Source organism: Echinops telfairi, unplaced genomic scaffold, assembly GCF_000313985.2.
Source record: "Echinops telfairi isolate 266 unplaced genomic scaffold, ASM31398v2 ScPeMD7_70;HRSCAF=299, whole genome shotgun sequence".
Taxonomy (NCBI): Eukaryota; Metazoa; Chordata; class Mammalia; order Afrosoricida; family Tenrecidae; genus Echinops; species Echinops telfairi.
Window position 1 is genome coordinate 8753483 of NW_022103968.1, and position 8626 is coordinate 8762108.

The 8626-nt window shown below is 53.8% G+C and overlaps 1 non-coding gene across 1 annotated transcript; it reads left to right on the forward strand.

Moving 5' to 3' along the window:
• The first annotated feature begins 8100 nt into the window (after positions 1-8100).
• Positions 8101-8264, forward strand: LOC115870039. Its single transcript, XR_004046508.1, has one exon. It is a non-coding gene; the product is annotated as a U1 spliceosomal RNA (small nuclear RNA).
• Positions 8265-8626: the final 362 nt, after the last annotated feature.

The window sequence follows — 8626 nt, forward strand, 5'->3', positions numbered from 1 at the left end:
ACCAATGCCCATGGTAGCAGTCGAGGCCTCTTAGGAATAAAGGCAAACACATGGGCCCCATCATCTCCATACCCCTCGCCATCATCATCGCTTCTGTCAAAGTCATCCTGCTCTCCACCATCACCACCATTATGACCATCACCACCACCACCTGTGGTGGTGAGCTGTTCCATCACTTAGACCCGCCTCACTGGGGCTGGAGTTCAACCTGTCAATCAAGTGGTAGCGTGAGGACACCTCCTTGGTGGGTGTGGCCTTCTTATAAGAGTGAGAGGAACTGTAAACTCCCCCTCTCACTGCCCCTTGATCTTCCTGCTGGCTGGGACTCTGCCTGCCTCCAGGGGTGGACGTATGTGGGCTGCCTAACCCCGAGAGCTGTGGGTGCCCTGCCAGGATTCCACCGACTTTGCATCCACGTGACTTTGCACCTACCAGCGTGCGATCTTCCTGCTTCCTGTTTCACCTTTCTGTCATCAGCCTGCAGCTACCTGAGTCTGGAGGACGCAGGCTGGCATGGGAAGATGGACCTGAGTTGGACTGGGCTGGGGTGTCTCCTTGATGTAAGATTACTTATTGATATAAAGCTCTTTCTTATACACATATGGATGTCTCTGGATTTGTTTCTTTAGACAACCAGGTCTAACACCTCATCATCATCATCACCATCACCATCATTTTCAACATCACCACCACCACCACCCCATCACCATCACGGCCTTCTTCAGCATTTCCCTGGTCAGGGAATCTCCTTCAAGTCAGGAAGTAGACTCTATGCAGTCCTGCACCCCTGCGTCCGGGCACAGGTCTACTCAGGGATGATCCAGCAGAAGCACACTTTGCCCAGGAACTTCAGGAGAGTGGGGAGGACGACATAGTTGCCTGAAGGATTTGGATAGAGTGTCTTTTCCTGCCCTGGCCAGTCTTAGGACCAGTCTTTCTTGGGTGTAGAGACATGAGCTCTGTACACCCCCAGGGATTGACTTTTGAACTTGAGGGCCGATTTGGGAATGGGCAGAGGTGGTAGAGCAGGGACCGAGGGGTACCTCACCTGGTTCAAGTGCTAACTGCCACCCTGGCCCGCATCTGCTCTTGCCTCCTTGCCTAACCCTTGGTCCTTCCAACAGCCCCCAGTCTCTGATGTGATGTCTATGTGCTTCTAGGGTGCTAGGCATGGAGCATGGCCTTGGCCAAGCAGCACATTCTAGCCCCTCTGACTGCAGATATTGGTGAGGAGTGGCCATGGGACCTAAGGCAGCCCCATCAGAGGACTTTGGCTGGAATGCAGGTCAACGAGATTCTCATTTCCCTCTAAATACAGATGAGGAATCGTAGAGTCCTGGGGACTTGTCAGATGTGCAAGTTCTTAATCACCAGACTAGGCTGTCCCTGGTGGTGCATACCACCTGAAAGACGGCCAGTTCCAGTCTCCCCAGAGAGCCATCGGAAGAAATGCCTGGCCATCTGCTTCTCAAAGTCACAGCCACCCCCAAGCTCACGGAGCACCGTGCTACTGTGATGCATGTGGGTCCCTGTGAGGTGGACCTCATGCTCTGATTTGGCGTTGTGAACCCCAGACCACCTGCACTGAGACCTCTGAGCTGGAGGCCAAGCAAGGAGCCCTCAGATGAGTCCAACAACAGCCCCTCCGCCCGTGGGACTCACAGGGGCTAAAATAAACACAGGCCCAAGGAAGTGTAACGAGACTTGTCCAAGGTCACACTGCTGGTTGGTAGCCCAGCTGGGACCAGAACCCCGCCTCTCTTGCTGTGGTTTGTTTTCAGTACATTGTGAAATAATTCCAGTCCCACTTGGGCCCCTCCCCTCCCTGTTGGGGTGGGTATGGGGGTGGGGGTGGGTAAGTGTCCCCCCCCTGGAGGTTACTTACCCAAGGTGGAACCTGTGTCCTACTTCCAGGGTCACTCGCCGAGTCCCAGGGCATGCTGGGAGGAAGGTGGCTGCCACCATGTTTTGGCCCCCCGTTTGAGTTGGGCACCCCAGCGCACCCCCCCTGCGGATAGGGACTGGGTGGGGGGGTCCAGCTGGTTGCTGGCCAGGGCCGTGGCTCCAGTCTGGAGTCTGGGCATACCGAAGTCGTCTCGTGCGGCTCCCCAATGCCATATTAGGCTGCCCCCTCTAAGGCGAGAGCCTGTGACTCACCCTCCCCTCCCCTGCCCCCGCTTGCCTGCCAGTTTGGGCCAAGATTAGAATCCACTCAGATCTGCGGGCTCTCAGGTTGGTGTGCTGCTCCAGTCGGGCGAGCGTTCTCCTTGTTTCAAATGAGAAAAAGAGACCTTTCCCTGAAAGGGGCTGTTGGGAGGCTTTGCTTGGCAAGTATGGTTTGGGGGCAACCGCCAAGCAAGCTGGGAGTTTCCATGCACAGGAACCCAAAGGGCGCTGACTGTGAATCTTGGAAATATCCCGGAGAGGGGTTCGTGTCCATAATGACAACAGCGGGGCCATCACATCCTATCTGTGCTGGAGTGTCCTGCCTGGGCCTGGGCCTGCCCAGGCCCCTAGGGTGTCACCATAGAAACTCGTACCCCCGGACCCTGAGGTAGGCAAATGTTCCCATTTAGAGCCAAGGAAACGAAGTTCAGAGACATCAGGCTGAGTGGGTACTCAGGACCTGCCGGGGGCTCATGCTGGGGTGATTTCCAATCTCTGGCAGAGGTGGGGATCCAGCTCAGCTACTGCTAGGTGATGGAGACCTGAGGTCACTCCCTCTTTGTCCTGGAATTTGGAAGGTGACAGGCTTAGTGGCTTGCGGACCCCAGAATAGGGGCTCAGAAGAGAGGGGCAGCTTGAAGAACTCATGAAGCAGGTAGCAGAGCTAAGGCCTGAGGGCTGGAGGCCACTGCCCGGGGCTCCTCCAGGGCAAGTGGGTGGAGGGTCGGCCTCCCCAGGGTCTGCCACTGGACCAAGGAGCCTGGACCACATCCCGACTCGTCCCTTTGTGCGTGGTTCCGGTTCCAGGGGAAGGGTGCGGTCGACCAAGCCAGGTGGCCAACTCTTCCCTTAGAGAAGTGGGAAGAGGTCACTTTCCTAAGAAGAACAGCTGGGCTGCACAGGCACTGGGTGTCTGGTGAGGACCCGGGAGGCTCTGATCCCTGAGACACTGGGGAAGCTCCTCCCTCCTATGACATTTGAGTGTCAGGGACACGTGTGTACATGTGGCAGTCTTGGCTGACCAGTCACTGAATCAGGGATTGGAGAGACTGCCAGTGTGACAATGTGCTGGAGCAGCAACCTGTGCCTGCCAGGGACACAGCCGGCCTGGACTTGCATTCCCAGACCTGAATCTCCCGAGGCTACTGCCTGCTACCACCAGGGTCTCGCCAATAACCTCCCCTGGAAACTCTGGGGCCGGGAAGGCCAGCAGAGGAGGGAGCTGAGCAAAAAAGAGTCTCCCTCTGCTGCCCAGAAACACCCCTAGGCTGAATTCTCACGGGGGAGCTGAGCTAGCTGGTAGACATGAACCATGCCAGCCCTGTCACTTTACGGGCTGGAGAAGGGAAGACACCCAAGGTTGTCCCGTCAACTGATGACTGCACTACTGAGTGCGAGGGGCCCTGGTCAGGCCGCTCCTCTGACTGGCCACTCTGCCCTTCAACCATCGATTGCAGTGGGCAACGGGCGGGTCAACGGTAGAGTTCTTGCCTCCCATGCTAGGGGCCCAGGTTCCACTCTCAGCCAATGCACCTCACGTACCGCTAACGCCTGGCTGTCGGTGAGGCATGTGTACTGCAGCGTTGTCAAAGGGAGAGATGGACCTGGATCACCTACTGCCCCAAACCAGCCAACGAACAGCACAAGCATGTGACTCACAGTAGGAGGCTGGTGCAGGACCAGCGGCCATTAGGCTGTGCTTGGGGAGGATGCCATGGCAGCTAGCGGCAGCTATGTGCTAGGCTCTGGGGCACACTTGTGATGGTTGGGTGCCATCGAGTGGGTGGGTTCTGACTCTTAACGATCCTCTGTGCCACAGCACAGAGCGCTGCCTGGTTGGTCCCTCGCTCTCCTCCCAGTTGTTCTTCTGTTTGAGCCCCTGGTCGCAGCCATGGTGCCCATCCATCGTGTCGAGGGTCTTCCTCTTTTTAGCTGCCCTTCTGCTTTACCCAGCCTGACGTCCTTCTCCAGGGCCTGGTCTCTCCCAACAGCGAGTCCAAAGAACGCGAGTTCTGAGCCTTGCCATCCTGGCTTCTAAGGAGCGCTCTGGCTTGTCCTTCTTCCGAGACAGAGTGCTTTGTTCTCCTCGCGGTCCGTGGCATCTCCCGCCATTTTCGCCAGCACCCCCATTCTCAGGTACTGATTCTTCACCTTCCGGGACGCCGACGCACTGTCATCGAATCCGTGCTGCCTCAGCGTGAGCCCCTCGGACAGGTAGAACCGCTCCTGTGTGTTTCCAAGACGCTTAACTTTTTCCAGGAGCGGAAACCTAAGCCTACCCGCAGGGAGCATGCAAGCTAATAGGGAAGAAAGAAGAAGACCAGCATCATAAGGGCCCAGGAAACCGGGCAGCTCCCGCTTCTCTCCGGGCTTCTGCTGGCCCCAAGGACTTGCACCTGCCTCCGGAGACCAAGGACAGGGGCGGAAAGGGCTCAAGGGAGGAGAGTCCAAAGAGGGCCTCAAGCAAAGGCAGCCTCGTGCAGTGGGGCGGGTGAGTGTGCACCTGGGTGGCTGAGTGCTCTCCCAGGCTAGGCCCTGGCTCTTTTTGTCCTTGCGGGCATGTGCTGCTGCCAGGTGGGTTTATTAGCAGAGGAGGAGGGGATATTTATGATGCCATCTGGCGTCACGTGTGTTCTCGTGTTCTTGGCCAAAGGTTTTGGGAATTAAAAAATTTAAAATTCCCTGGCAGTGACGTGACCAGCCAGGCCTTGGCTGCCCTCCCAGCCCGGCAGCAAAGGAACCTTCACGTGCACCCATTGTCACCCTCATACTGGACCTCTAGCCCCAGCCTTTTCTCCTGCACACTGCACCTGTGTCCTCAGGAGTCCCCCCTGCAGCTGGACACGAAAGAGACTGAGCCGGGGCCTTGCCTCCTCAGTTAAGCACTGGGCAGGCAGTGAGCAAGGACCCAGCCAGCTCTGGGTACCTGAAGGCTGACCCCTCTCCCTTGGGCCCCTGGTGCTCACTGGCCCACCATCTGGTTCTAATTCCTCAAAGCACCTGTTCCGACAGGCTTTCCACACACGATGGGTGTACCTCCTCCTGAAGTTACAACCGCATGCATGAAGTCATAGCACAACCTGGAAGGGGCATGGCTTTCACCTTGAGTGGAGGTCAAGCCCAGCCCTGCCACTTCAGGACTGTGTGCCATTGGGCCAGCTCCCGGTGTCTAGTCTAAGCCTCAGTTTGAAAAACAAACTAGTTTGCTGTTGTGTCGTGGGTTGCGCATGGACCTGTTGACCACAAGTTCGGTGGTTCAAAACCACCAGCAGCTCCGTTGGAGAACGATGAAGCCATCTACTCCCATGAAGAGTTACAGTCTCAGGAGCCCACAGGGCAGCTCTAGCCTGTCCTTGAGGATCACTGTGAGTTGGCATGGACTTGATGACAGTGGGAGGGATGGAGAGGAAGGGGAAGGGGTAGACTGGAGGGTAGGCTTGGGTGAAGTGGTTGACGGAATCATAAAAGAGGGAGATAGTGGTGGGGAAGAGGGAGTGAGGTGGGAATAGGGCAAGCTATACGGAGGGTTGATAAGTTGTAGACTACAAAAAGGATGATCTGCTCTGTGAACGCCCACCTAATTTATAATAAAAAAATGAAAGCCCAGAAAATCAGTGGGTGTTGAGCTGTGTGTCAGTGTGTGTCAGGGTGGAACTCTCTCCGCGGGGCTGGCCCAGGCTGGGTTTTCAGGTGTGAGCCCATTGGCTTTACTTCAAGAGGCCCCTCAGGGTGCATGCACACCCCTCACCTGTTAGCTACCAGCTGCTCACCACCCAAGGACACCACACCCTAGTGTACTGCTCTGTATGGCGGGCGCGAATGCAGATGCATATCTCATTAGAAGCCTCACAGGACAGGGCAACCGCTAGCTATTATGATCACACACTGATAGGACCCATTGGAAAAAATAAAGACAAATTGAAATTTTAGTGCCTGGGCCTAATCTTGAGACTCTCTCTGCCTTCCAGTCAATTCTGACTCTTCCAGGCCCTCTATCTGTAGGATAAACAGGAGAAAGAGAAGGGAGGAAAGCTAGAAACCGGTGCTCATTGGTGGGTTCCTCTGAAGAACACAGTTACAGGCCAAGCAGCAAGGCGTGAGCCACCTGCCCTGATTAGATAATCCTGCCAAGGGTTCCCATCCAGGACATAGGCTCACCTAGGAGGGTGGGACTACCTTAGCATTCTTACTACAGGTCTCAAACTAGCCAGGGGTGACCTTCCCCACCCACCGAAAGCCTGGCTGATGGTTATCTCCAGCTTGTGCCTGCAGAGGAAAGCTCTGGAAACTGATCCCCTCCAGAAGACTCCGCAGGAAATTAGCGGGCAGACGCGCCAAAGCACCGGGGACGCTGCCTTCCCTTGAAGAGCTGCACCTGTTCCAGCAACCAGAGGGCTGTTGCTGGCGTTGTTTTTGTTAGGAGCCACGGAGTTCGTTGGACCCAGAGTGACCCTGTACACAACCAGGGAAACACCTCCCTGACCTGCACCATCCGCACAGTTGTTCGTATGTTTGAGTCCGTCCTTGAAGCCACTGTGTCCAGCCATCTCATGCAGGGTCAGCGCAAACGACTTTCAGACCCTGTAAAGCAGCGGGTCTTAATCTGTGGGTCCCGGCCCCTTTGGGGGTCGAACAACCCTTTCACAGGGGTCGCCTGATTCATCACAGTAGCAAAATGACAGTGATGGAGTAGCAATGGGAATAATTTTATGGTTGGAGGGTGACCGCAACACGAGGAACTGTATTCCAGGGCCGCGGCGTGAGGAAGGCTGGGAACTACTGCTGTCAAGCTTTCCAGCGGTCCACACCCAGATGGCCAGTCCTGTGCTGCAGAGCTGCTCTGTGTCCAGATGGACTGGATGGCTGTGAACTTGGTGTTCCGAGTTTGACTCTGAGTTGCAATCCATACGGAAGGCTGCCGTCTGTGATTTTGATCAGCCAGGGTTTCAGGTCCTCTCTCTCGGCAAGCAAGGCTGTGTCCCGGCTCCCTTTGGTCCTGGGGCTGGGCTCTTCCTCGTTGAGTCTAGCTTCTTGGGTTATTTGCCCAGCATTGAGTTTAATAAACGACTCCCCGCCATCGAGTCCATGCTGACTCATAGCGACCCTATAGGGCACTACAGAACTGCCCCTGTGAGTTGCTAAGACTAATTTTTTAAAATTGAGAGTTTATATATATATCATATCATTCCATAGTTCAAGCACATCGAACAGTCTTGTACAATTGCTTCCACAGTCAGTTGCCAAACATTCTTTTCCCTCCTGGACTCCTTGGCTGTAACTCTTTGTGAGAATAGAACGCCTCGTCTTTCTCCCACAGAATGCCTGGTGGCTTCTAACATTTGATCTCTGGTTGGCTCTTTGGCATTCTGAGGGCCGGGTTTGCAGTAGGCTACACGATGACAGTGCCAACCTAAAACGCATTTGCAGAGATCTCCCAGGGAATAAGCCGGCATTGAATCCCCTGGACCATTGACGAGGGATGTGAGAAGCCCGCCCCAGGGACAGTACGTCAGAAGGTGAGTTATACAGTTAGGTTCAAGGCTTACCGCTATACCATTTGTTTCCCTTTGACTCATCTTCAGTTTGTTCTATTTTGTATTGCTTTCTAATTTCTTTTGGATTGAAAAATAAAATGTAACCAATGTTATTGACAAATGGATTAGAAATTACTGAATGGAAGCCTAACCTGCTTGTAAACTTTCACTAAAAGCACAATAGACTTTTGCTTAAAAAACAAAATGCGATACAGTGGATGGTGTAAGATATGAAATATATATATCTATATAATTACATATAATATATATAATCATATATATTAGTATTATAGTCTATAATTTACTAAGGGTTTAGGAGGGTGGGGGAGGAAGGGAAAAAAGAGTAGCTGATATCAAAGGGCTCAAGTAGAAAGATAACGTTTTGAAAATGATGATGGCAATATTTATCTGGCAGGGGAGACACCATGCTCAAGATGGTGGTTTTCCCAGGGCGAGGCTCACCCATTGCACTGCGGGTGTGCTGACCCCTGTGATTTCCCCAAATGTGGGAAACTCAGCTGCATCATTTGTGGTAGTGGGGGACTGCGTTCACACTCTCCCCTGAAGAAAAACAAAAGAAAATGCTGACGGCAGCATATGTACAAGTTTGCTTGATATATTTGATTTGTGGATTGTTATAATACCTGTAAGAAACCCCAAGAAAATGACTTAAAAATAATAATAATAAAGTACAAAAAATGTGTTGTAAACCTTAACTCCCATACCTGTGGCTATAACCCCCTCTGTGGACCAGCTTTGTTATTATGTTAACAGACTGCCCCAGTGCCAGTCACCTTGGACCTATAAGAAGAGCAGATGGGTGCGATGTCTCCTGAAGATCCCCCAAAGGCAACCCCAGAGGGAAAGGCGTCCCCCAGAACCGGTGCCTTGACTTCACCTCTCTGGTCTTCAGGGCTAGAGAGAAA